At 41.1% G+C, this 27,533-nt stretch overlaps 1 protein-coding gene across 4 annotated transcripts in view; it reads right to left on the bottom strand.

The window, feature by feature from the left end:
• Nucleotides 1-27,533, bottom strand: part of ZNF536 (zinc finger protein 536) — a 521,459-nt gene that overhangs the window by 474,676 nt on the left and 19,250 nt on the right. The window contains exons 1-3 of one of the 4 annotated variants that reach the window (XR_005589061.1): nucleotides 27,046-27,175; nucleotides 25,751-25,882; nucleotides 25,014-25,111 (exon numbers count right to left, since the gene is read on the bottom strand). The exons of 1 other annotated variant lie outside the window; for it this stretch is intronic. The gene's annotated coding sequence lies outside the window, so the exon portion shown is untranslated. Of the gene's footprint in view, nucleotides 1-25,013; nucleotides 25,112-25,750; nucleotides 25,883-27,045; nucleotides 27,219-27,533 lie in introns of those variants that run through there. 2 more of the 4 variants (XM_039503707.1, XM_039503708.1) reach the window with 2 other exon arrangements.

Genomic DNA, 27,533 nt, shown 5'->3' with positions numbered 1-27,533 from the left:
AAAGCATGAAGAAGCATATTGGCTGAACAAGAAGTAGGACTGAGTGGACTTGTAGGCTCTGAAGTTTACATTGTTTTGTTTTTGAGTGCAGTTATGTAACAAAAATAATTCTACATTTTTAAGTTGCACTTTCACGACAAAGAGATTTCACTACAGTACTTGTATGAGGTGAGTTGAAAAATACTATTTTATTTATAATTTTACACTGCAAATATTTATAAACTTCAGAGCCTACAAGTCCACTCAGTCCTACTTCTTGTTTAGCCAATCACTCAGACAAACAAGTTCGTTTACATTTACAGGAGATAATGCTGCCCTCTTCTTATTTACAATGTCACCAGAAAGTGAGAACAGGCATTTGGCATGGCACTTTTGTAGCTGGCATTGCAAGGTATACTAATCATTCATATGCTTCTTCATGCTTTGGCCACCATTCCAGAGGACATGCTTCCATGCTGATGACGCTCGTTAAAAAAATGCATTAATTAAATTTGTGATTGAACTCCTTGGGGGATAATTGTATGTCCCCTGCTCTGTTTTACCAGCATTCTACTATATATTTCATGTTATCGCTGTCTCAGATGATGACTCAGCATGTTATTCATTTTAAGAACACTTTCACTGCATAGTTGACAAAACACAAAGAAGGTACCAATGTCAGATTTCTAAAGATATCTACAGCGCACGATCTAAGGTGTAAGAATCTGAAGTGCCTTCGAAAATCTGAGAAGCATGAGGTGTGGAGCATGCTCTCAGAAGTCTTAAAAGAACAACACTCTGATATGGAAACTATAGAACCCAAACCACCAAAAAAGAAATCTGCTTTGGATTGTTATTGAGCAGAACCCGTCATCAGCATGGATGCATGTCCCCTGGAATGGTGGATGAAGAATGAAGGGACATATGAATCTTTCGCGCTTCTGGCACGTAAATATCTTGTGATGCCGGCTACAACAGTGCCATGTGAATGCCTGTTCTTACTTTCAGGTGGCACTGTAAACAAGAAGCAGGCAGCATTATCTTCTGCAAATGTAAACAAACTTGTTTGTCTGAGAGATTGGCTGAACAAGAAATAGGACTGAGTGGACTTGCAGGCTCTAAAATCTGACATTGTTTTATTTTTGAATGCAGTTATCTTTTTGTACATAATTCTACATTTGTAAGTTCAACTTTCATGATAAAGAGATTTCACTACAGTACTTGTATTAGGTGAATTGAAAAATACTATTTATTTTGTTTTTTACCTTGCAAATATTTGTAATAAAAATAAATATAATGTGAGTACTGTACACTTTGTATTTTGTGTTGTAATTTAAATCAAAATATTTGAAAATGTAGAAAACATCCAAAGATATTTAAATAACGGGTATTCTATTATTAACAGTGCGATTAATTACGATTAATTTTTTAAATTGCGTGACAGCCCTAATTTAAATGTTAAAAACAAGGCCACCTTGTCAGGTTTTGCCTCTAACTTAGAGTCTAATTTTGCACATGCAACTAATTGCACCCTAAAAAGCACGTGTAGACCTTTTCTCCAGCTTCCTGATCTCTCCATGTAGCCTGAAGTTTTGCACCATGCCACAATGGCCATGTGGATTGGTGGAAGGACTGAGTAGCCCGTAGGCTGTAGCAGGGACTTCTGTAGCAAGAGCTAGAAGCATTAGCTAGGCAGGGAAAGGGCCAGCTGGGGCTATCTGCCGAGCACCCTCTCCAGAGTTGTACAGCCCCAGTGATGGCAGACAAATGCTTTTTACAGCCTGAACGCTGGATGTTGTCTCCTGCCTATTGGTTGTTTGTCCCAAACCGGTCACTCTCAATGCCACTTTGTCTTCCACTTGCCTATGTACCCTTCCCATTCCCCCCCCCACTTTAAACATCCCAAGTTCCTTATACCACATGCCACTCAATTTCCTTCTTCCTTTTATTGACCCATCCCACCTGACATGCTCACCTTTCCCACTCACCCCAGCCTTGCCCCAGAATAATTAAAAGCAGGAAAAAAACCTGAACAAGACACGTGATCAATTTGCTTGTACCTTGCACCTGCTTCCCCATCCTCAACCCACAACCTTTGTCTGGGTTGAGTCCATTTCAAACACAAGCTCTTTGGGACATGCTCCCATGAGTCTGAACAGCACCCAGCACAACAAGGGCCTCCCCTTTTAATGATAGACTCAAAGAGCTCAATCTATTTAGCTTAACAAAGAGAAGGGGTGAGTTGATTATAGCCTATAAGTATTTACATGGGGAACAAATATTGAATAATGAGCTCTTCAGTCTAGCAGAGAAAGGTCTAACATGGTCTAATGGCTGGAAGTGGAAGCTAGATAAATTCAGACTGGAAACAAGGGGTAAATTTTTAATGATGAGAGTAACTAGCCACTGGAACAATTTACCAAGTGGATTCTCCTTCTCTGGCAATGTTTACATCAAGATTGGATAGTCGTCTGAAAGATCCGCTCTTGGGATTATTTGGGGGCAATTCTATTGCCTGTGTTATACAGGAGGTCAGATTAGATGATCACAGTGGCCCGTTCTGGCCTTGGAATCCCTGAACCCTGAAAGGGGCTTTCCCCCATATCAATAACAGATAGTCCCTGCTCAGAGCATGAGTATCACTGGTCACATTTTGTTCCAGGGATCACAGCCAGCAAGAATATAGGCATATAATGAAGCTACTTTTGCAGCCAGCACTGGATCTGTAACTACTTCTGGGTGATATTTCTACAAACAGGCAAAATTTGTGAAAAACAAACAACAACATTCTGTAATATTCAGGAAAGATTTGTAGTTCAAGCATCAAGGTTCGGTTTTGGGTCCGATTTTATTTAGTCTATTTATTGCTGACCTCGGAACCAAAAGTAGGAGTGAGCTGATAAAGTTTGCGGGTGACACCAAGTTGGGAGGTATTGCCAATTCGGAAAAGGATCGGGATATCCTCCAGGGAGATTTGGATGACCTTGTAAACTGGAGTATTAGTAACAGGATGAAATTCAATAATGAGAAGTGTAAGGTTATGCATTTAGGGATAACTAACAAGAATTTTAGTTATAAGCTGGGGACGCACCAGTTGGAAGTAACGGAGGAGGAGAAGGACCTAGGAGTCCTGGTTGATCGTAGGATGACTATGAGTAGGCAATGTGATGTGGCCGTTAAAAAAGCTAATGCGGTCTTGGGATGCATTAGGCGAGGTATTTCTAGTAGAGATAAGGAGGTGCTAGTCCCGTTATACAAGGCGTTGGTGAGACCTCATTTGGAGTATTGTGTGCAGTTTTGGTCTCCCATGTTTAAGAAGGATGAATTCAAACTGGAACGGGTACAAAGAAGGGCCACTAGAATGATCCGAGGAATGGAAAGCTTGTCGTATGAAAGGAGACTTGAGGAGCTCGGTTTGTTTTCCTTAACCAAAAGACGGATAAGAGGAGATATGATTGCACTCTTTAAATATATCAGAGGGATAAATACCAGGGAAGGAGAGGAATTATTTCAGCTCAGTGCTAATGTGGACACGAGGACAAATGGATATAAATTGTCAGTCAGGAAATTTAGGCTTGAAATTAGACAAAGGTTTCTAACCATCAGAGGAGTGCAATTCTGGAACAGCCTACCGAGGGAAACAGTGGGGGCGAAGGACCTCCATGACTTTAAGATTAAGCTGGATAAGTTTATGGAGGGGATGGTATGATAGGATAACGGGTTTAGTCAATAGGTCAATAACGTGCCACACTGGTAATTAGTACAAAGAGTCAATGTTGGGATATTGTTAGCCTTTTCCAGAGGGTCTGCTGGAGAGTCTTGCCCACATGCTCGGGGTTCAGCTGATCGCCATATTTGGGGTGGGGAAGGAATTTTCCTCCAGGGTAGATTGGCAGTGGCCCTGGAGGTTTTTCGCCTTCCTCCGAAGCATGGGGCAGGGGTCGCTTGTTGGTGGATTATCTGCTACTTGAAGTCTTTAAATCATGATTTGGAGCATTCAACAGCAGAGTCAAGGGAGAGAATTAGTTCAGGAGTGGGTGGATCGGCTTATGTGGCCTGCATCTTGCAGGAGGTCAGACTAGATGATCATAATGGTCCCTTCTGATCTTGAATTCTATGATTCTGTGATCAAAGGGTGAAACTCTCTTTGCTCTACAGCCAGAGTAATTGGGCTCTTGGTGGGCAGATGGGTTGGGGTGGTGTAATCCACACTGCAACCTGGGGCCAAGAGCATGGCACTGCTACACAGACTCCCTTCTCCTCCTCCTGCCAACATGTACACACAACGTACTGGCTAAATTAGCAGTCCCATCCCCTGCGTAGCAGTTGTGCAGAGTATTGGGGCCAGTGGATCCATGTAAATGGGCTCCTCCTCTGGACAGCTCCCAGCCTGGCTCTTCTGCAGCTGCCATGCCAGGCTATGACATGCCAGGCTATGCAAAGACACTCCAAGAACCTTCGTGTTCTGGCTGCATTCCCAACCCACTATGGAATTTAGTGGTGCAGGGGGCATCTTGGGAGAACACATTGGAAACAGTGCAAAGGGGAAGCGGTTTTCATTGCTTTATTGATGCTATTTAGATGTCAAAATCTACAGGAAAGAGAAGGGTCTTGCAATGGGATGTGAAGAGTCAGTTGGACACAGAGAGGCAAGAACGATGTTCAAGACGGGGTTGATGAAGGTGAGGAAGGAGGTGAAGATGGATGTTGGGTATTTGAGGAACACAGGGAAAGAACTATGCCATAGAAAGAGGTGGGGCTTGAGACATGGGAGTGGAAGCAAATCCATGGATGATCATTAAGACTAAGAGGAGAAGTTGCTCTAGTGGATCCTGAAGGGATAGAAAGCCAGTAAGCACTTCTAAGGGCTTGTCTCCACTTACCAGAGGATCGATGCTGTGGCAGTCAATTTAGTGCCATCTCCCATCGACTCCTTTACTCTCCCATCGACTCCTTTACTCCACCTGATCGAGAAGAGTTAGGGGAGTCAACGGGAGAGCGTTGCCTAGTGTGGACCCCACGATAAGTAGATCTAAGCTACGTTGATTTGAGTTACACTATTCACATAACTCAAATTGCGTAGTTTAGATCGACTTTTCCCTTTAGTGTAGACAAGGCCTAAGAATGAGCACAGCCATTTCCAGATTTGGGAGTGGAGACAAGCTGCTGCATTGTGCACAAGAGGGCAGAATTTTGGAAATCAATTGTAAATCATGAGTTTGGGATTCTTCAAGATGAAGTGTAATCTGATTTACAATGTTACAAAAAGAAATTAAAATTAATTCCAACATGATTGTGGGTATACCGCAATTTAATATAACCATGCTGTGGCCTTTAAATCTCTGAATTGCAATATGCCAACAATCATTACTTCTTTAAGTTTCACATTTTATTTTAAAATGTAAATTGGAAATATCAGATAGCTTGTTATTTACATTTTAGAATTATGATCCTTGCTTTAAAACCTAGCACTCCATGGTGTAATAAAGTCATTGTGCAACTATTGCATAGTTAGGGTGGTTAAAGGCACTCCACTTCACCTCATCATTTCTTTTTGCTTAAATATTATGCCACATACTGATTAATACCAGACCAATAAAATCATTTTAGCAATCTGGTTAGAGTCTTTTGTCTACCCAGATGGCCTGCAATGTTAATGTGTGACAATTTCAACAATGAACCAGGACTGTTTTATGGAACCAACATTTGTTCCACTGCTTTTTCTTTTTAGGCTCAGAATTTTGACACAGATGGTACAAATTACTCAAAAGACAGAAATGTTCATTTAGAAGGCTTAAGTATGTGGTTTTACTCAGGCCATCCGAATCTTTTACATTTGCAATTCAGTAAATTTACTAACAACCCTGCTGTAATTAAGGTCTATAAAAAACATTTTCCCCTTTTCTGCTGGCTCCCCCCCCTCCCGCCCCCCAAATGTCTACAGCATTTCATTATGCTTCCAAAGAAGTATTAATATTTATTCCAGTTTTGTAATGCTTTGAATTTTGCAGAACTTACACTGGTCAATCTTGTATCCATACCTTTTTAATTATTGCAAAAGGGGGAAAAAAGCATTTAGTCAGTAACAATTTATTAATCCCTGATAGAACCTAAACATTGCTAGATCATCAAAAAAAAATCAATGGGTGTTGAGCTGCAAGCTGCACAGCATCTTTATTTAAAGTGTGAGATGTGCAACCTTGAGGTTGAGTACAGAATTGTGAAGGTGGGAAAGTGCTAGATTTGTATCATAGTGAAATTACAGCAGCTAAGGGAAAATTGACTGCATGGGGTAAAAAGGGAAACAGTGTCTAAGGAGAGGTGCACTAAACCTTTGATTCTGAGCCTGTGAATGGCGAGCTGCTAGTGTTCTTCTGTAACTAACAAGAGAAATAAGTATGCAAAATCCCAGGAAGGCAAAGGGCTTAACCCATAGCAACTCAATGCTGCCCTAGAAACATATATATATGGCAGGAATTCTTAGCTTTAAATCCAGACAGGTTTGAGTCCTAAACTGGGACTTGGGCATATAATCAGTACTGCAATTCAACTGACTGCAACTCAATTCTGGATGGAGGGGCTCCACTGCTTGAGCGTCATCCTTCAATGGGACATGACAGTCAAACTTCCCTTTATGCCCATTTTTGGTAGCTAAGGATCCCACAGCACTTTCTGAAGAAGCCTCCCAGATACCATTCCCTCTCTTCATAGAGCAAATATCCATGTCTCAGACTGAATCTTGGTTATTGCTGAGTGCACAGTGGCTGTTCCATGCCATTGCACCCTCCCAGCTGCTAACAAACTGGATGGTGAGGTAGACCCAGTGGGGATAGGCTGATATTCAGATGGCCAGTTATTCTGGAAATAAATTCAGAAAAGCTTATCATGGAAATAATGGGGGAAAGTATTACCTCAGAGGCAGGAAGAGGCAGTGGTAGCATAGGTGCTGGAGCTCGGGGTGCTGCTGCACTCCCTGGCTTGAAGTGGTTTTCATCATATACAGGGTTTACAGTTTGGGTCAATGGCTCTCAGCACCCCCACTGTACAAATTGTTCCAGCACCCCTAAGTGGTAGCATCAAAGGAACAGAGAAAGGAACCTCATTTTTAAATAATTGTCCATGGTGTTCCACGAATTAGTCATGGCCACAAAGACGGTAAGAGGCAGCATTACACGGTGCCGCCCTTTGGATCTATCTGTTGTCTCCGATCTATACCTAGATCGAAGCTCTTTGGAGCAGGGACCATCTCTGTTATGTGCTCATGCAGTGCCAAGCACAATGGTGCAAGGACCTCTAGGTGCTATCATAATAAAAAATACATAATAAGATACTGACAGCCCTGGATGAGCAAGGCACTACAACAGAGAATCAAAATAACCAGAAGATAAGAAGCAGTCTAGGGTTTCGCTGGTCACAAAGGGGTGGGCAAGCCCAGGTCCGCCTATCCAGCGGCCATATGGCGTCTATCAGCCCTCAGTGTTACCATCACACCCTCTCTCCATTCCAGGTAGGCTGCTTGGATCTAGGTGCTGTTGTACGAGCGCAGTAAGTCATCTGCTTCCTGAGGATCCTTTTTAGTTTTAAGATGGCTGAACCGAAAGCGACTTGTTTCCTGAAATTGTCAGAGCTGGGCTCCACACTGTTCACCACACAGCCTGCTGGCTGTCTTGCCAAACCCTGGAACTACATTAAGAAGGTGCTCAGTTGGATGTACTTCATTATCTGCAAACCCATGTCATCATACTAGTCAGACCACCAGAGAAATACAAGGCAATTTCAAGGCATTGCAATCGCATACAGCAACAAAGCGTGGCAATTTCAGCCCCCTCAACTAATTTACCTGAAACTTTCTCTCTTTTGTTAACAATACGATTGTATCCTTTTGTTATTTCAGTTATCATCATCATCACCACCACCACGATGTACTGGTTTATATCTGATTATGTTTCTGTGTTAGTTCTTGGTTGGAATACTATTTAAAACAAATCAGTTAATTCAACTTTAGAGTCAAATTTTAAAAAAATAAAACTATACAAAACACTGCTGTCCTTTACTAATCCGTTCAGAAAGTATAACGTATTTGTGTACGAAGCTTCAATTCATTATGGTATTCTATTAGGTCTGACAACAGAAAGTGCATTTTGAGTTTTTAAATGTTGTTTCCATTAGAATCAATCACGCCATGCAATTAAGTCAATAGTCTCACCATTTTTGCTGTTATGAGCTAAACCATCCTAAATATATTGACAGCTGTCTCCTATAAGATGACACAAATTAGGTTGAGAGGGCATAAGCCTAAATGTCACCAGTGGGAGGATATCAGTTATTCTTTCAGAAATCTACCTAATTTTCAAACCCCATAAGGCATGCAGTAGACTCTCTTTGCATTGGCAGCATGCAGTAATCAATGTTTTGCATATTACAATCAATAATATGCTTAAATGTTTAAGTTTTGCATTCTTTTGCAATAAATATTGATATATTACAAACTATGTTCATTGGACTTTTTGTTTGCAGTATGTACTGTATCATTCAGCAAATAAGTGAGCTAAATATTGTTTGTTACAAAACAGATGTCAAATGAAATTATGCCATATGTGCTATTAAACACTTTTCTTATTTTTTTGTACGGTGAAAACCAAGATTTAGTTTCAGAAGTCAATGTATTTAGCTTTTCAAGGATCTGAAGCATGAAAGCAACATCTTTGAAATATTTTTTAAACCTGCTGTGCATCATGTAATCCAGTTTTGTAAGCTAAATCTAAGTGTTTTTAGAATATCTTCAAAATAAATAAATACATCATAAAATCTTTGATGGTAATACCACCACTCCACAGGTCCCAAATCTTTCTAAAAGAAACAGGCAAGCATTAAGTTCCTAGGGATGTTGTCCTGTCAGATCCTCTAAGGACAAAGAATTTTACAAGAGGAGAAATTATGTTAATTTGAAAATTTTTATACATTTTAACCCATATAAACTAAATTCACATACAGCCTGTGTAGATCTTTGTTGTGGATTTTTCACACTGGAGTCTGGGTATATGTGAACACAGACTACGTTGTAAATGAGACACTCCATATAAAGAAAGTGTATTAATTCAAAGATTCAGTCTGTGCTTTGTCTTACTAAGAAAGCTTAAAAACCAAGTATGTAGCATGATCTATATCTCTAGGCTCTGAAAGTGTGAACTCTAAAACAGAATGAGCAGAATGCAAGAAACATGTTGCTAAGAGCCATACAGTAAAACAAAATCTGGATGCCACAAGAATAGTGACATCGGCATCAGAGGCAAAGACACATCCACCCACAAATGGAAATACAGCACGTCGGAATAACTAGAGGAAGAGAAGCAGATGCAGCAGCAGCAGCGGGAGGAAGAAACCCAAAGTGAAGCTCTTCAGCTTCCATACGTAGTTTCCTTTCTCCTAGTTATCAAAAGATGGAAAGTTTAGGCAGGAGCAGTTCTCAGCCCCTGATGCAAATCTATCTGAAATTATCTGTCCCAGGACATATTGCACAACCTTCAGTTCCTGGAAGGAATTTGCTTCTAACAAGCCATAAATTCAGAATTAGCAAAAATGATGGTGCCTTGTTTGCACCTTATGTGACTTGTGATGGCATGGGAAGGATTCTGACTCAGATGTGCACAGGCAAAAGTGAAAATGGATCTACTGCCCAGGAGCTCGGTATGCAAAATACACAGGGCTAAATGCCTGGTGGATAAAAGTTAGATACAGTTGCAGCACTCTATCTGCTAAAATCTACATGGAAGCTCTTCCAACACAATGATTAGGGCCCTACCAAATTCAGGGTCCATTTTGGTCAATTTCATGGTCATAGGATTTTAAAAATCATAAATTTCATGATTTCAGCTATTTATATCTGAAATTTCACAATGTTGTAATTGTAGGGGTCCAGACCCAAAAATGAGTTTGGGGGGGCTCAAGGTTATTGTAGAGGGCGTTGCAGTATTGCTACCCTTACTTCTGTGCTGCTGCTGCTGGCGGGGCATTACAGTTAGTGGAATATTATTGCACACAGCACCATCCTTTTCATCAACCAAATTTTGGTTCCTAGGTTAACGTTAACAAAAAATATCAGCAGTGGAGACAGCATACACAACTTTTAAGTACTATAACCGGTTTCAATAAAATCTGTTTCCTTCAGACCATGTACAGAGCAAGTGGTACACACCCCAGGAGGCACAGCTCCCCCAGCTTCCCAACGTGAGGGACCGGGGCTGAGTGTCTCTCCCTGCCCCTTATACAAAGGCCAGTGACAATAACCTATAATGAGTATATTAACCATTTCCAGATTATGGTGGGGAAAGCCTTTCTCAGTTCTGAGCCCCTGATGCAAATTTATCTGAAATTATCTTTCCCAGGACATATTGCACAATCTTCAGTTCCTGAAAGGAATTTGCTTCTAACCAGCCATAACGAAGACAATATGTTCTGGGGACTCCAGGGGCTGCATCCTTCTAGAGACCCAAAATGTCTTAGAGAATTTTCAGAAAATGACCCCAAAGCCCTTTCCATAGGTATTTTAAGCCATCCTCCAGAACTCACGAGAATTCTATCCCTTTGAATGGTACAGCTCACTCTCTGAATTCTCAAAGTCCATGTAAGTAAAGAGTCAGGCAGGACCATGGCCAGGTCTCCTCCTCTGGGGTCCTATGGGAAACATCCTATAGATTTTAATGGGGTGAAACCAACAGGGAGCTGTAAAAATTATTCTAAAATCTTACAGAATCTAACAGAGAACCTTTCCCATAGAATTTATGAAGCATTCTATGGATTTCAATAGCAAGGCTAGAATTCTCTTGAGTTGACTGTTATTGTCACTGGCCTTTGTACAAGGGGCGGGAGACAGACATTCAACGCCACTCCCTCACATCTATACTAGGGCCAGACACAACCTAGCCAAACCTTTATTAAGAACTGTAGCTTTCTGTTTCATTACATGGGCTTGTGTATTGCAGTAATCGATCCTGCCTGACCATCAAGCATGGTAAAGGGTTACCAGTATTCATTTGAGAACTTAACAGGAGGAAACAAGAATGGGTGACTATTCTTCATTCTTATAAATACCATAATAAAGCGACCCATCTCCAGGGAGAGAGGACAGGAAGTCCAGCACCATGAAAGGCACAGTACATTCCCTACAGCATTTCCCCAGCAAACTCTACCACAGGTAGTTGCCACAAATCAGAGGAACACTGGGTGCAGAAGTAACTTAGCATTCCAAGTGCATTTCCCCCCATTACATATATTGCAATGGGCTTCCTTCCCACCCAGCCGGGTTGCAGGTGGTGGGGGTTTGAGAGAGAGACTGTGGGGAAGGGAGCTGAATGAGTGGTGGGAGGCACTGCCAGTCTCCAGCTCTAGGTGAGGCAGGTGCTGCCATGGGAGAGCTCTGGCTGCATTAAAACTTTTTAGAAAGTGTGATCTGGCCACATTCCGCCAGACCCCCCTGCTGCTACAATATTAACCATGTTTGGAGTAGAATGTGCTGGGGACACAGATGATTAATAAAGGGATACTGAGCCTTTCACCCCTAGGGGGTCAGTTCAAGTGCACCCAGGCTAGTAGCAATGGAAGTCACAGCTGTGGCTGTTTGGAGGCCTGTATGCAACAAGGTGGTAGGTATCATGAAGCCATGATTATGCTGGCAGTCCTGGCAGATGGGCCCAGGACTGACTGGAGGCAGCTATTCCTTTTCTCTGCTAGCAGTGTTTCCCCTCCAGGTTACATATGAATCATATTGGAGGCGGGGAGAGGAAGTGTGGGGAATATATACAGCTACTGATCAGAACATATTTACTCTGTGGAGTAATACAAGAACCCAGTCTTCAATGCTATTAAGCCAGCACCTTCCATACCTGCTATACAAATTAACACCTCAAAGGAAAAAGGAAATTTCCCATTATACCATAACAGGGCCCCATATAACACAAACCATAGAATTCCTAGTACAGGGATAGGCAACCTATGGCACGTGTGCCGAAGGCGGCACGCGAGCTGATTTTCAGTGGTGCTCAGACTGCCCAGGTCCTGGCCACTGGTGTGGGGGGCTCTGCATTTTAATTTAATTTTAAATGAAGCTTCTTAAACATTTTAAAAACCTTATTTACTTTACATACAACAATAGGTTAGTTGTATATTATAGACTTATAGAAAGAGACCTTCTAAAAACGTTAACATGTATGACTGGCACGCGACACCTTAAATTAGAGTGACTAAATGAAGACTCGGCACAGCACTTCTGAAAGGCTGCCCACCCTGGTCCTAGTAAGACCAAATGATCTAATGATTCCTTCAAGCCTTAAAAAACTGTATTAATGAATACATAGGGCAGGGATAAGAAAAGGGTTACAGTCAAGTAGAGAAATCATTCATGGCATACACAAAAGAGAGGAACAAACATGATTTTTCTGCAGATTGAAAGCCAACAAGACTCTTAGACTCAATATTATACAGTGATTGTCCTGGGCAAAGAAAGTCAGAAGATACAGGGCCAGCATTACTGAGGCCTACTGAGAAGCTAGTCCTCCATCTTCCACCCACCAGGAATCCCAGTTAAACATGCCCCCATTACAAAAGTTATGATGTAGGGTGATAAATCTGCATGAGAGTTGACTGTAAACTGCAGAGAGAGATCCATGATCTGAACAGTGTGTAAGCTGAGAGAGAGAGAGAGAGAGAGAGAGAGAGAGATGCATTCTATGGTATTATAAGGCAAATGAGCAATAACTGTACTGTCAGAGTGGATTGGAATATATAAAGTTTGGGGATGGTAGCTACAGAATTAAACACAGATACACAGAAAACATGTTTCATTTCTAATACAGGTCAAGAGAACATCAAATTCAACCCTAGTGTAAGCTGACGCAACACCACTAATTTCAATGCAGTTCCACCAGAGTTAATTTGCCCCAGTATCTCTAAGGCTATCAACTTGTTTGTTTACAGTATTAGTATGTGTATGATCTAGTTAAGGAGAGAAATAATAAGATACTGGACTTAGGTTTATCTAGCCCTATTGCTACTGAACGACAAAAAAAATAATGCAAAAAACAATATGTCTGATATAGGTAGGTACCAGATATTTGGGGTGATGGGTTCTTTACAAATGCCAGAGAGCTGATAGCTGGAAAGGTTAGAGTCAACCGAACAACTTTGGATTAAATACTAATGTGTTTGTAAAAGCTTTCCTCCCTGCCACTTCATATTGTACTATATGCAGGACGTGGCAATGGTCAGGCCTCAGCTGAAGTACCGTGTCCAGTTCTGGGTGCCACACTTTAGGAAAGATGTGGTCAAATTGGAAAGTCCAGAGGAGAGCAACAGAAATGACAAAAGCTTTGCTAACCCTGATCTATTAGGAAATGTAGAAAACTTGGGCATGTTTAGTCTTGAGAAAAGAAGAGTGAGGGGAGACCTAATAACAGATTGTTATAAAAAGAGGACGGTGATGAATTGTTCTCCATGTCCCCTGAAGGTAGGACAAGAACTAATGGGCTTCATCTGCAGCCAGGGAGATGTAGGTTAGATATTAGGAAAAGCTTTCTAACTAAAAGCGTAGTTAAGCTCTGGAATAGGCTTCCAAGGGAGGCTGTGGAATCCCCATCACTGGAAGTTCTTAAAAACAGGTTATATTGGTCCTGCCACAGTTCAGTGTACTGGATTGGACAACTTCAAGGTCCCTTCCAGACCCACATTTCTATGATTCTGCTTAGAGCATGTGTAAAATATCTGGCTCTTTCAATAGAATATTAGAAAAGAGGTTTTATAACATCTTTATTTCTTTTAAAAGGAAATTAAATGGGGTCAAGCGAAGCTAGATTCCAGCTTAGAAATTGTGTTTAGGAACAACCAGAGGTGTGGGGGGGAGGGGAGAAACAAAGAGAATGATTACAAAAGTCAGATCTCAAAATGTTAATCAGATTCAGAAACATAAAACACGACAATTTAATGGTGTTTGGTTAAAACTGGAAAATTTTAAAGTTCTAAGTATCTTACATTGAATTCTAATACTTTTTTAATTATTAGATATAAAATGCTTACAATTTTCAGTGAAAATTAGACTTGGTAATTTATATTTCTTGTTTATACAGTACAATTTGCTGATGAAAAAATGTGCTAAACTTATTGATTCATGACCATAATTGTTTAATTATTTATCATTGCAGAATTATATTAGCATTTATAATAATGCAGATGTGCACAAAGGCTAAGAAGTCATATACAGCTTTTGTTTTGTGTTTGCTATGCTGAAATTAGGTTGATCCAGGTTGTGTGTGCATACTGCATTTTGTAAGTTTTGCAGTTTTGTGTTTCTCAGTTTTATTGGAGATCTAGTGGGTCTAACCGATAGCTGCAATGAAAATGCTCTGATATCTAGTAAAACATATAAATCCAAAGCTAGACGCATCTCAAAAGAAGTCCCCTCTGAGACTGATTCTTTGTTATCCCGATATACATTAAATTCAGTGCAACACATGGACAGCTGTTTCATACCACTCACAGTAAAAGAACAGACCTTGTGTGTTTTATACAAGAGAAATCAATAAGGCTGCACACCACAAATAATTACAATAAGATACAGAAGACTTCAGCCACCTTAAGATGCTGGTTGAAGAAGAACATCAGAACTTTTGAAATGACAAACTCGTGCATTTCATTTTAATCTTAAGAGATCATAAACCCTGGAAGAGAACGACAGATGCCTCATTCCAGTCTCTCCTCCCCTTCTGTATGTGGAACCTATTTCCCCATGGAACTGCAATAAGACTGACGTGCATCCCTTTCGCAAAAGCCACTAAAATAGCTTTGCCATGGAATTTGTAACACTAACTGTGGCTTTCCAGACTCATCCTCTGGAAGCATTGAGAGAGTCAAGGTTTCCCTTGCCCCACCTCTTCTGTGCTCTTTTCACCTAACGCTATTTACTGGGGCTACCTTTTCATAATTAGAGTCCGTATCAAAGCAGTTGTAAAACCCTTTAAGCAGCTTTTCTGAGGAATCAAATCTAAATGAAAAGGCAAAGTATGAAAATGCCCCTTCTTCTGCTATGCATAACTGATTTGCTCTGCACTTTATCCTCAGGGAGGTGCGGATTCCAAAGACAGTGAGCCATTCATAAAGGCAGTACCATACCAACAGAGAAAAGAACCGCATGAGTATTTTTAAATCTATGTATGTTAAGGGTCTCTAAAAGCAGCGTCCTGACTGCTCTGGCCATTTAGACTGGATTGTTTATCACTATTCACAGAAGTGAGTATTTAACCTAACGACTCTTGCATCCCATCATACATCTTTCTGAAAGACACCATGGGCTAAGTGGGCAAGGTATATGTTTCTTTTGGTAGATTAACGTTAGTGACAGAGTAACACACATTAATGGCAATAATGATTATATAGTGCAGTAGAATAACATTCTTCCAACATACTGTACAAAAGACCCTTCGATTTCATTAATTAATAAAATGTACTAAAGAATACAAGACAATCGACGAAAGCACATTTTTGTTAAGTAGCTTCTGAGATGCTGATCAGTGGCTCATTAACTTTAAAACGTATCAACCTGTTACTGTAACACTATTTATGCCATATAGAATAATGAGCAACAATAGGGAGCACAACACAGACCACAAAGAAAGACTATCATGTGTTATCCCCTCTACGTACAGTATGCACAAAAACCCTTTAGTTAGACTGTAAGACGTTTAGGAAAAGAAACACTGAGAGAGAGAGACAACAGGATGAATAGTGTACCACATACACACTAGTGTTGAGAAAGGGGAAAGAGATGCTGATAAGGATATACCATTCCTTCTACTGTGCAGCCCTCACACTGAACTACATACTGTGCTTTTAAAGCACTCTACATTTATTAACATATTAACCCTCATAACACCCCAGAGGTGCCGGAGGGTATGTGTCCTCATTTTACAGATGAAGAAACAGGCAGAAGAAAGTATCTTGTTTGAAGCCATGGAGAAAGTCAGTGTCAGACCTAGGATTTAAAACTCAGGTGCTCCTGGCTCCTAGCATCATGCTCGTTCCACTAAAGCACACTGTCTCTCTGAATGTCCATTACTAGACCTAATTCCTGAATCTGACTAGCTAAAACCAAAACAGATATTAATAAAAGAATTTAAATGAAATTGAATACAGTGAAACAAAAACTAGCACCTGTTGGGTAGATGTCTGCATTTCCCACTTTTCTGTCTCACACCCAATTTGGTGGTTACATCAGCCAGTGGCATCTGTGCAATTTAAGCTGTTACATAAAATGAGTAGGTATTATTATTAAATTTCTATAGCATTTCCATCAGTAACTGAATCCTCGCAATACCCCTGTGAGGTAGGTAACTATGATGGCTGTTTTACAAATGGGGAAACAAAGTCACAGAAAGGCCATATAATGTTCTCAAATTCACACAGGAAATCTATGGAAGAGCAAAGAAGAGAACCCAGGTCCCAGTACTGACTCCCAGTATTACCCTTCAACAACCATTTTGCTTCCTCTTCAGAGATCACACTGTTGTATGATCTCTACTTATTTCCAGAGTTGGGATACATTTTTGCTGACTTTTTGAATCTGCTGACAGTCACTCAGAGGTAGGGTGAATGGGTGTCCGGTTTTTGACCAGAACACCCAGTCGAAAAGGGACCCTGGTGGCTACGGTCAGCACCGCTGACTGGGCCGTTAAAAGTCGGGTCGGTGATGCTGCAGGGCTAAGGCAGGCTAGTCCCTACCTGTCCTGGCTCCGCGCTGTGCCCCGAAAGCAGCCAGCAGGTCCAGCTCCTAGGCAGGGGTGGGGGGGGCACAAAGAGGTTCTGCATGCTGCCTCCCGTCCTGAGTACCGGCTCCGCACTCCCATTTGACGGGAACTACGGCCAACGGGAGCTTCAGGGGGGCGGTGCCTGCTGTGCCTCTGCCTAGCAGCTGGACCTGCTGGCCACGTCCGGGGCACAACGTGGAGTCAGGACAGGCAGGCAGCCTGCCATATCCCCCCCACTGCACTGCTGACCAGGAGCCGCCGGAGGTAAGTCCACACCCCAACCCCGAGCCCCAATCTCCTGCCCCAGCCCTGAGCCCCCACAAACCCAGAGCCCCCTCCTGCAGCCCAAACCCCTCATCCCCAGGCCCACCCCTTAGCCTGCACCACCAGATGGAGCCCTCAACCCCCTCTGCATCCCAACCCCCTGTCCCAGCCCAGTGAAAGTGAGTGAGGGTGGGGAGAGCGAGCCACTGAGGGAGGGAGAATGTTGTGAGTGGGGGGCAGGGCCTCGGGGAAAGGGTGGGGCAGAGAGAGTGGTCTCAGGGAAGGGGCGGGGCTAGGGTGTTCGGTTTTGTGCAATTAGAAAGTTGGCAACCCTACTCAGAGGTAGTACATGTGTGTTATACTGTGCATTCCATTCTTTAGTGATTTCTACAGGGAAACAAAAACAGAGGGTGAGGGAGGAAGGTTGGCCCAGTTGTAAGGGTGGTTGGGAGACCCTAGTTCAAGTCCTTGTTCCACTCCAGACTTCCTGTGTGACTTTAGGCAAGTCAGATACCCTGAGAGTCTATGTCTACACAGGTTTCAGAGTAGCAGCAGTGTTAGTCTGTATCCGCAAAAAGAACAGGAGTACTTGTGGCACCTTAGAGACTAACAAATTTATTTGAGCATAAGCTTTCATGGGCTACAGCCCCACTTCATCGGATGCATGTAGTGGAAAATACAGTAGGAAGATATAGATATAGATATAGATATTATATATACACACACACACACACACAGAACATGAAACAATGGGTGTTACCATACACACTATAAGGAGAGTGATCAGTTAAGGTGAGCTATTATCAGCAGGAGAGAAAAAGAATTGTTTGTAGTGGTAATGAAAATGGCCAATACCAATGTGATCTAGTGATTAAAACCCTGTACTGGGACTTAGACGACATGGGTTCTATTCCTGGCTCTGCTATTGACCTCTATAAATGGAGGTATCGATATTGATCTCCTTTGTAAAGTGCTTTGAGATCTATGGCGGGTCAGAGAGTAATAGACTAAGGGGTAAGTGCTGAAGGATGTACTATAGGAGCCTTATGCAACTGGAGGATTCATACCTATATCCAGTGCTTTATTCTGCTAGGTAATAGAGTCACTTTGTACCAGTAGACTAGCATTACACAGTCATACTTGATCAGAATTCTGCCCCATTAAGCTGGAGTAATTTATAGATCTAGATTTCCCACAAAAAAGCCCAAGTTTTCCACTTATTTCCTATTGGGAACCCCACAAATTATTTGTCTCTCGCTTTTTTTAAATTTATTTATTACCACAGTGTTTTGTTCACACAGTACATAGGCAGCTCCATGGTCCTAATCAAGTTCTTGTTACACTAGCTCAGATACTCAACCTTCAAAATGTCTGCAATTTTTGCATTCAATAGCACAATGTCAAACTGTTGTCCTTCTCCCCTACAACATAAAGACTGAAACATTTTCACCGGAGCCACTGGTGAGAATCATAAAATCGAGCCTGCCCTGGCCAGAAGAGACTGTCTGGAACCTTCATCCATGTCAGTTCAATGACAAACAAGGACAACCCTCCATCCCCACCACTTTCACAGTAAGTGCACTTGCCACACACAAAGCAACATCTTAAAATAACCCCTGCATGAACTGGGAATGGAGAAATTACCCACCCACACAGAGCAGAGGAGAAGCCAGCTTCCTCCATCTGCATAGTTAGCGCCACTATGGTTTGAAAAGCAATAAAGATGAGGGCAACATCCAGACCAGGGAATGGTTTTTAACTCAGCCGTCAACTGCATTGATCAAGTAAAAATAATCCATCAACATGGCTGCAAATAAAAACAAATGGATCAGGAATGTATCTCCTAACAGGGTGGGCCAAAGGTTGACATCCTTACTCAGGGCCCGACACAGTCATTCACAGCAGTGCAAATCCCTGTGAAATTGGAATGGAAGCAATTTCCACTCAGTTTGTACTGGTATAAGTGACTGCCCAACACTACAGGGCAACAATGAATCAGGCCCTCGGCTTTCACTCAATCACTGCTTGAACAAAACTCCCAGTGGAACGTGCAGGATTTAGCCCAATAGTCCTATCATCACCCCATGCCTCAAGAAGAAGTGAAACTAAGGAGATGGGAGAGAGAACCATTTGGTAGATCAAGCATAGTTTTGTCTGAGATAAAAAGGGTAAAACATGAGCTATCTTCATCTTTATCCAGTATTTATACATTTATAGCCAAAAAGCAAGTAACAATATCTGAAATGTTCAAAGAATACTATCCCAGCACTTATCTGGTGTCACTTGAGATGAAGAAGATAATTGAAAGGATGATTGCATTGGGCTTGTTGTACTCCATTGATAACAAAGGTTTTAGAGAGCCCATTCAGTATGCTCAGCCATGATACAAGATGCCGGGAGAAAACACAGTATTTCTCCACAGTGACAGTACCTCAGATCTATGAAACATTAAAATGAAAGATAAAGAAGGCACTGAAAGCAGCAACACTGGGCACAGTTCACTCGACGACAAACATTTGGACATGTGTCTAGACATTGGAATACCTCTCAGTCACTGTCCACTGGTAGCCCTATGTTCCCATGCAAAAATCTGCCCATAAATTAGCAGCACTTGTTATTTCTTCCTTTGATAAAGGGCACTCAACAAACAATTTGGCAAGAGCCAAACAGTCAGATTTCTGCATGACTTAATTCTCAGGATCTTCCATTGGGGCTGGGTCACCTCTGATATCTGGTCCAACACAGAAAACGCCTGAAGTGATCACTTGTTTTGCTCTTATATTGATTAAACAATTCTTCCTTCATAACTAAGCACTAAGTTTTTGCAATACTGGCAAAATCTGTAACCATCTGTATAGCTCTCATGGCATTCTAAGCTAACTTGAGAACCTGAGCAATTTACCAGAACTGCAGCTTAAACAAGTTTGAATTTTATGTGATCATTCATATATATATATATATATATATGAATGAATGCTCTTGCTGAAAAAAGAAATACATGAGCACACATTAAAGCAGAGCTTTGATTCTGAACTCTTTATCCTGAACTCTGAACAATGGATACTTATGAATCATTTGTGCCGCATACTGAAGCCTTTTGAACTAGTAACAAGAGAAATCAGTTCTGCTAATGCATCGCTCATCCTGGAACTCTCACTCATCCAGATTTTAAAATTGAAATTTAGAAGAATAAGACCATGTTTTCGGAGGGACAGGGAAATAAAAGGCTAATATGCTGGACAGTCGGGAATTGAATTTTAGACTGAATAGGATGGAGCAGTAAGTGGAAGATACATATACTCTGCTTTTCAAGATACACTGTTTAAGAAAAGTTTCTAAATGAAACAGGGATAAAACTTGACAGAACAGTTTGCATTGCTTCCTTTCACTAGTGATCTGTCATAGAGCAAGTCTATACTACAGCGCTACATTCAGCTGTGCCATTCCAGAGCATTTGGTGAAGACGCACTACGCCGACGGGAGAGCACTCTCCTGTCAGCATTATTACTCCACCTTGGCGAGAAGGGCAACAGTAGCATTTAGAGTGACCAGATAGCCCAATTTTATAGGGACAGTCCCAATTTGGGGGTCTTTTTCTTATATAGGCTGTCTGGTCACCCTACTAGCATTAAATGGAGCAGGCAGGGCAGAAGCAGCATTGTTATAGCAGAAGTTCTCATTTGTGATGCCAAACCTCTCTTATATGCTAAAGTGTCTATTCTCCAACAGCAGGACAATTTTTTTTAATGTAGATTGGGTACATATAGGTGGATTGATTCCTGCATTTAACAACTATATATATATATATATATATATATATATATATATATATATATATACACACACACACACACACACACTTATTTCAATTTCATATTAGTGATTCGGGTCCTGATTCAATGCTAACCAAAAACCTTTGAAATAACTGAAAGCTTTCTCAGCCAGTTCTGTGTCACCACTCTGAAATTAGTACTGAAATTAAATGGCTCAACAGCGCTAAGACGTTCCCCAACTACTCCAGCAAGCAGTCACTCACCTCTAAGGTTAACAGGATAAAGGCTGGATAAAGAAACTACTCATTATACCAGCTCTACAAAGAAGCAATTATGAGACTTTATAAAGTGGTTTCAAATATATTTTTCAAACTAGGACTCAGACAAATATTAGTGGCAGCAAATTATAGTACTTAGCAGAATTATCACCCAGTAAAGGGATTCTTTTAATCTATAAAAAATATCAACAAAAGATGTAAATATGGACTCCTCAATGGGTGGCATATCTTGAAAAAAATATACATCTAATCTCACAGTGTGTTACCTCCAGTACCTGGAGAGAAGGTTAACAATTCAGAGCTGTTTCCTACAGCTGTAGAATATAGTTTGATGTAGCTATCAGAGATTTAAAGTCTATTGTATAATCATAGGGCACATGCAAGGAACCTGGGGACATACTTTTATATGGTAAAGTGTTGGAATGCTGTTTTTCATTTTAATCAATATTACTCCCTATTTTTAACAAATTATATTTCATTCTGTGGCCTTTTGGTTCTAATTTTTCCCATCATAAACAGCAACAGCGTTTTCACCACCATGAATACAATTTGCAGGCTGCGTATTACCATTACACATTCATTTATCTCCACATATAATATGCAAGTGGGAGAAAACCAAAGCTAACCCTTACAGTAACTGGAGACCAGTAGCCAGATTCTGCTTTCATTTGCACCACTTTAAATCTAGAGTAAATCAACTGGTGTCAACAGATCAAATTCTGCTCTCACTTATATAGGTATGAATCTGGAGCAAGTCCATTAGTTTCTATGGCTTTATGGCCTGATGTGCTGAGTACCAAGAGTTCCAGTTCAAGTCACTGAAAGCTGCAGACGCTCAGCACCTCTGAACGTCAGGCTGTTACTCCAGATTTATATTGGTGTAACTGAGGAAAGGTTTTGATCACTCTAGCAGATATACCATACACAAAAATAAGCCTGGGAAGGCAGTGGAAATGCTAGAGGTCAAAGTCCCTCACTGGTTTTGTCTCACAATTGTTCTAAGTAGAGTGGTTCCTAACAGTCTCACAACTGGACACCATCACTCATTAAACATGACAAACTGCTGTCACAGGCAAGAAACATTTCTGTGGTTACTTGACATTTCTTTCTCCACACGTGATGACTTTTCAGTTCCTCCTTTAGTCAAAGAAGCATTGCACATATTTTTTTAAGCTCCTTCCATTAAAATCTTATGCAAACACTTTTCTAGATGACACCCCAGTGTCATCATGAGCCCAGCACCAAATCATGTATTCTGGTATGCAAAGGAAGTATAGTTTCAAGATGATGTCAATTATTGCAGATGCTTTCTGCCAGTCATGCTACTGCCTTTGCAAAGGAACCTAACCGATACCACATTCTCAATTATTTTTACCTATAGACAGTATGTAGACATCTAACTTAAATGTTCAAAATCCATCATGTTAACTAAACTTTCATAGATGGTTTAACCCGCCCTTCTTCAGTCATTTTAACTATTGAGGGGTGAACCCCAAAAGGTTTGGAGTCCAGGTTCAGTTTAAATACCACAAAATCTGGATTCTTATGCAAAATTCTCAGAACATTTTAAGTGAAGAAAATGAGTAAGAAAATCATAAGAGAACAATTTATCCAGAGATTTCCAGTGCCTTCTGCTTCTAGCCAGGCTGGAAATACAAAAACAACCTCTCTCACTTTATTTGAATACTTCTGGATTCCAGCAGGGATAGACCCATAAGAATGCACTGAAAAATGCCTTAGTTCTGGTTGTACTATATTTGCAGTATTAATATTCCCAAATGTTTCCAGTAGCACCTAGTTACTTTGCAGATCACATAACTAGGAAAACTGCTTGGCCCAATGGGTGATATAATTCTACCCAGTATGCTTTTCCAAGCATATTGTATCCCTTTGTTTTCTCCACATTGTGTCTCCATTTTTAAAACCCATCTTGCTGAACCTGGAAAACTGTCCTCCCTCTAATTCACCAGAGGGATGTATATTACCCCTATGTTTGCAGTTCTGATTATTGACTCCAAGGTGAAACAGCTATTGAAACTGCACAACTGGAGAATCTACATTCTCTGAAGACCTCACACCTTTGTTTCCTATTGGAAGAGTGGATGTTTTACTAGCTCAATGCAAGACCTCAGATGAAGGAGACAAAAACAGGAACTGTAACTTAAGCCCAGCCCTTGCCCATGCTGAGGATACCAAGAGTTGCATGATTTAGTGACTCTTCTGTCTGCTTTTTATCTATATTTATGTGTCTTTCTGTTATGAACATCACACATTAAAGTGAACAGACAACAAGTGCCGCTCATCTAACTCCACCAAGGAAGCAGATTCCGAGCTGGACTTCTACAAACCTTATTTACTCTATTGGTTAAATAATGATATCTAAACGGGGCTGATTTAACTGACTCTGGCAGTTCTCAGAGTAAATTTAATTATACTTTGCACTTATTACAGTTTTCCTTTGTGTGCCTCTTGCTTCCCAGCAACTCTGAAAACACAGACTTAAGTCTGTTATAGAATACATCCCCACACCTATAGTGGTGACATGTGTTAACAGATGGCATTGCGAGCACGTCGCAGCAGATCAACACAAGTTGTCAGTTTTGGTGGTCGCAGTTTTCCCTAAAGTTATCACAGTCCAACACAGCAAGGCATGGAGTAATCACAGGCCCTTTCCTGTTGTCTGGGAAGAACAGGACTAAGCACTGTAGCTTTTTATAGCACTAAACATTGAACTTTCTAGAAATGCCTTTATATGCATAGAGTGCATTTATTCTGTGAGTCTGTTAAGTAATCGAATGTGTTTTGGATGACACTGCACAACCATAAACATGGTGAAATCTTTTCCAAGCACAAATCCTTTATGGGGGCTCTACCATCAACAGCATCCAGCATATGCATTAATCAAAGAATATGTATGTGTAAATTGTAAAATTGCACAAGACAATGAGAGTTAATGATGTTCAGCCAAAGGAAAGAGAAAGATATACTGGGGACAATAGGGGGAATTAATGAAGAAACTGGGTTAGAATACTGTGCATCTCATACTTCTATGGCTGTGCAAATCTCTCTGGGTTTGGATTGCATGGATTATAGGAACTGAACCTGGCAGAGTTTTCTTCCACGGGGCTTGGTTTGGTCAGCACAGAGATACTGATTTATGTAGCACCTGAGCCTCTATGAACTCCAGCTCCTGCTGGCAACTTGGCAGGGTAAATCAGGCTTTCTTCAATAAAGACTATTGCTAAGATTAGGGTAGATGCTGCCCCTGCTTACAGCTCCTAAGGGGTCTGTGGAAGGAAAGAACAAACTTGCTGACTAAGACCAAGGGGATCTGCAGTCAAAGACACTTATCCCATCCCAAAGATTTGGGAGGTCGGATGAGGAGAAGGAGCCAGCAATGGAATGTTCTGCACTGTGCAAATCTGAGTAGCCGAGTTTACTGAGCTGATGCACCTCAAACCATCCCTATTTCAGCGTTCTGTGGGAATACAGCCCTACATCAAAGGAATCCGTGGACACTGACCACTCTTATGTGACAACACAGATTAATCTTTTGCAGCCCTCACATATGCCAGTTAAGCAGATCCTGAAAATCAAGTTCAGTCTCTTACCATCATTTAAGAGAGTCACACCCTGTTTCCAGTACTGCCAATCTCAAGCATTCAAAAATCATGAGTCAGCCCTCCAAGTAATCAGGGCTAGTGTAAAAATCATCAGATTTTTTAAAATAATAAATGTGGGGTTCTTTTGATTTGCTTTGGGGGGGTTGTGTCTTTATGAAAGCTAGAAATGTTTTTTGTTTAAATGGAAGCTGAAATTCTTACACAATCAAGTGACTATAGGAGCTGGGGCTTTATGAAGACAACATCAAATAACATGAAACTCATAATAAAATCACAAGAGTTGCCAACACCGTGTTCCAGCCTTACCTCTCAGTGAATTCGTGTCATATCTTTAGTGCTCTTTAAATAACTTTCTGGAATTGAGCCTTGCCGGGAGAATCAGGCATCTGAGTCTCTTCCTTTCTCTGTAGAAGAGTTGAGAAAGTATTACTCATAACATGAGTGCAAAAGGCTGCCCTTGACAAGCCCAGCTTGGCCTGCAAAAGGCTGATAGAGACAAACTGATGGTTCTATACCCTCACAGCTGAATAGAGGTAGGAATCACTTTGAAAATCAGCCAGCCACCTTCATCAGAGGAAACCCAAATTTAAAGGGAAACCAGGGGGACCATTTCTTTAGAAATAAAGAGTGCAGTGTCCCGTAGAAACACTGGAGATGAGCACAAGTGGCCACATGTGGATCTAGAGTCTAGTCAAGATTTCAAACATCCTGTCCCCTATACCTCCAAAAAGGGCCAGGGTAGGTTCTGATTTGGGGTTTTAGCTTAGCCCATTATTGTTATTTATTTATTACAGCCCCAACCCTGGGCTAAGCATTTATAGGGATTATAAAAACAGGTGCCCACAAAATTTAAATCCTGATTGTGGGGCTCATACTCGCTTTCCCTAAACTTTGGTGCACTTGTTTCAGAGCCACTTGTAATGAAATATCTTTATGTTACTCACACCTCCAAGGCCTGTTTTCACATGGTTTTTGTAATACCAGTGGCCGTGTGCTGTATTTGACATTGATAGGACTGTGCACGTTGTAGCCAGTGAACTCACCTCGGCTGGGAGTTTGTTTGGGAAGATTCCTTCTTTGCAGCTTCCTGCTGGTCCAGGGGACGTGCCCCCTTAGACAGGCTGAATTTAAAGCCAGTGGGTACCTAACTGAGGAAGACTCAAACAAAGAGTATCCTGGAAAATAGAGGATACAGGAAACAGCTCTTCCCAGCTCTACAAACAGTTCTTAACATTGAGCCCTGGCACCGCTAAGCTTGACTGTTCATAGCCCTGGCACCTCTGGGTTGCTGCGTCAGTTACGAATGCAGAAAAATTACTTGAACCCCAGCACCTAATTACTTGAGCTCTGGCACTTCTTTCCTTACACATTAAGCACTGTCTCCTAACTTCCATTGAAATTAAAGAAAATTAGGAGCCTAAACACCTTTGTGGATCTGGGCCTTAGTAACTAAATTCCCATTTGATCCCAATGGGACCAGGATTTGGTGAGAGAGAACTCTGACAGTACACCTTAACCAACAAACCAATAGCAGAGCTTCCTACAACCCCCCTGGTTCTCAGTCACCACTGGTGGGAATGTTCACAGTCATTATGGCCCCTTACTCATGCAAAACTTCCATTGACCTTAAATGTAAGGTTTGGGCTGATTTTTCTTGCAGTTTTTTTTTCTGTTTGTTTTTTACCGCTGCTCAAGCACTGAACATTCATGCTATTTTTTTTTTAAGAACTCATTGTCCTTATATTGATGCCTGAAATCAAGGTCACAAAGCAGTTCTTTTAAAATCCTCTACAATGAGGATTTTTTTTTCTTTCCTTCTTTTTAGTAAGCCTTGTTTTTAGTTCATGTGCTTATATATACAGATTCTCTAATTTGCAGCTTTAATGTGGACTACAGATTTGCAACTTTAAATATGGCTAAGGTCCACATGTATCTCTTATTAGCTAGGATGTTATTGAACAGATAAAAAGTTAATGCTAATATGAAAATATGACTTGCATGAGAATACATAGTAGGGAATTTTTCAGGATATTTTTGAAGATTCCAAACTTGGCCCCTGATTCCCAGGATCCACCCATGCAAAGACTATGCTTACAGTCCTATTGCAGAACTGGGGCCTCAGGGTTCTGATTTCATAACTCAGTACAGTATATTGCTGCAAAACAACTTTAAAGGTTTATTTTCTTTCAGAATAGACAACATATTAGTCTGAATTAAGAGTTTAAAGCTTAGAAAATATCACCCTAAAATATATGATCTTCTTTCACTAAATTAGTCCTGAAAAGCATCCTAAAAATCCAGTGAGATGATCAGCAGATTTTAAAATCAGGCCACTTACTCAGGTAACGAAGGCCCTGGTCTTGCAACTCAACACAGATGGGCAGACCACAGCACCCACTCCGAGCACCATTGAGGTGTCAATAGCTCCACACAGGTCTGCTTGTGAGGATTCAGTTACAGGATCAATGCCTTAGTCAGATGCTTAGCTGGTGTCAATGGGTCTGGTTCAGCCTGGATTTAGGAACCTAAATGTTAGGCAGCCAATTTTGAAAAAAAAAAAAATTCTATTTTAAGGTCCTTTATCAGGGGACTTGACGTCCTGGCATGGAATTGTACTTGATGCTCTAACAGGCCAATTTGTATTTAATTTTAAAATTACCAAATTGTCTTCATATTTTTCTTCAAAAAATGCTCCAAAGATAAACCTTTCAATGGTATGCTTCAGCCAGGGCAAAGTTTTATTTCCCAGTTATACAGCCACAAATAGAGAAAGTTTCCAGAAAAGCTGGTCCAATTTTAACTGTACCATCACACAGATGACTCTGG

This window comes from Mauremys reevesii, linkage group 16 (genome assembly GCF_016161935.1).
Source record: "Mauremys reevesii isolate NIE-2019 linkage group 16, ASM1616193v1, whole genome shotgun sequence".
NCBI lineage: Eukaryota > Metazoa > Chordata > Testudines > Geoemydidae > Mauremys > Mauremys reevesii.
This window is presented reverse-complemented; position numbering and strand designations above follow the sequence as displayed.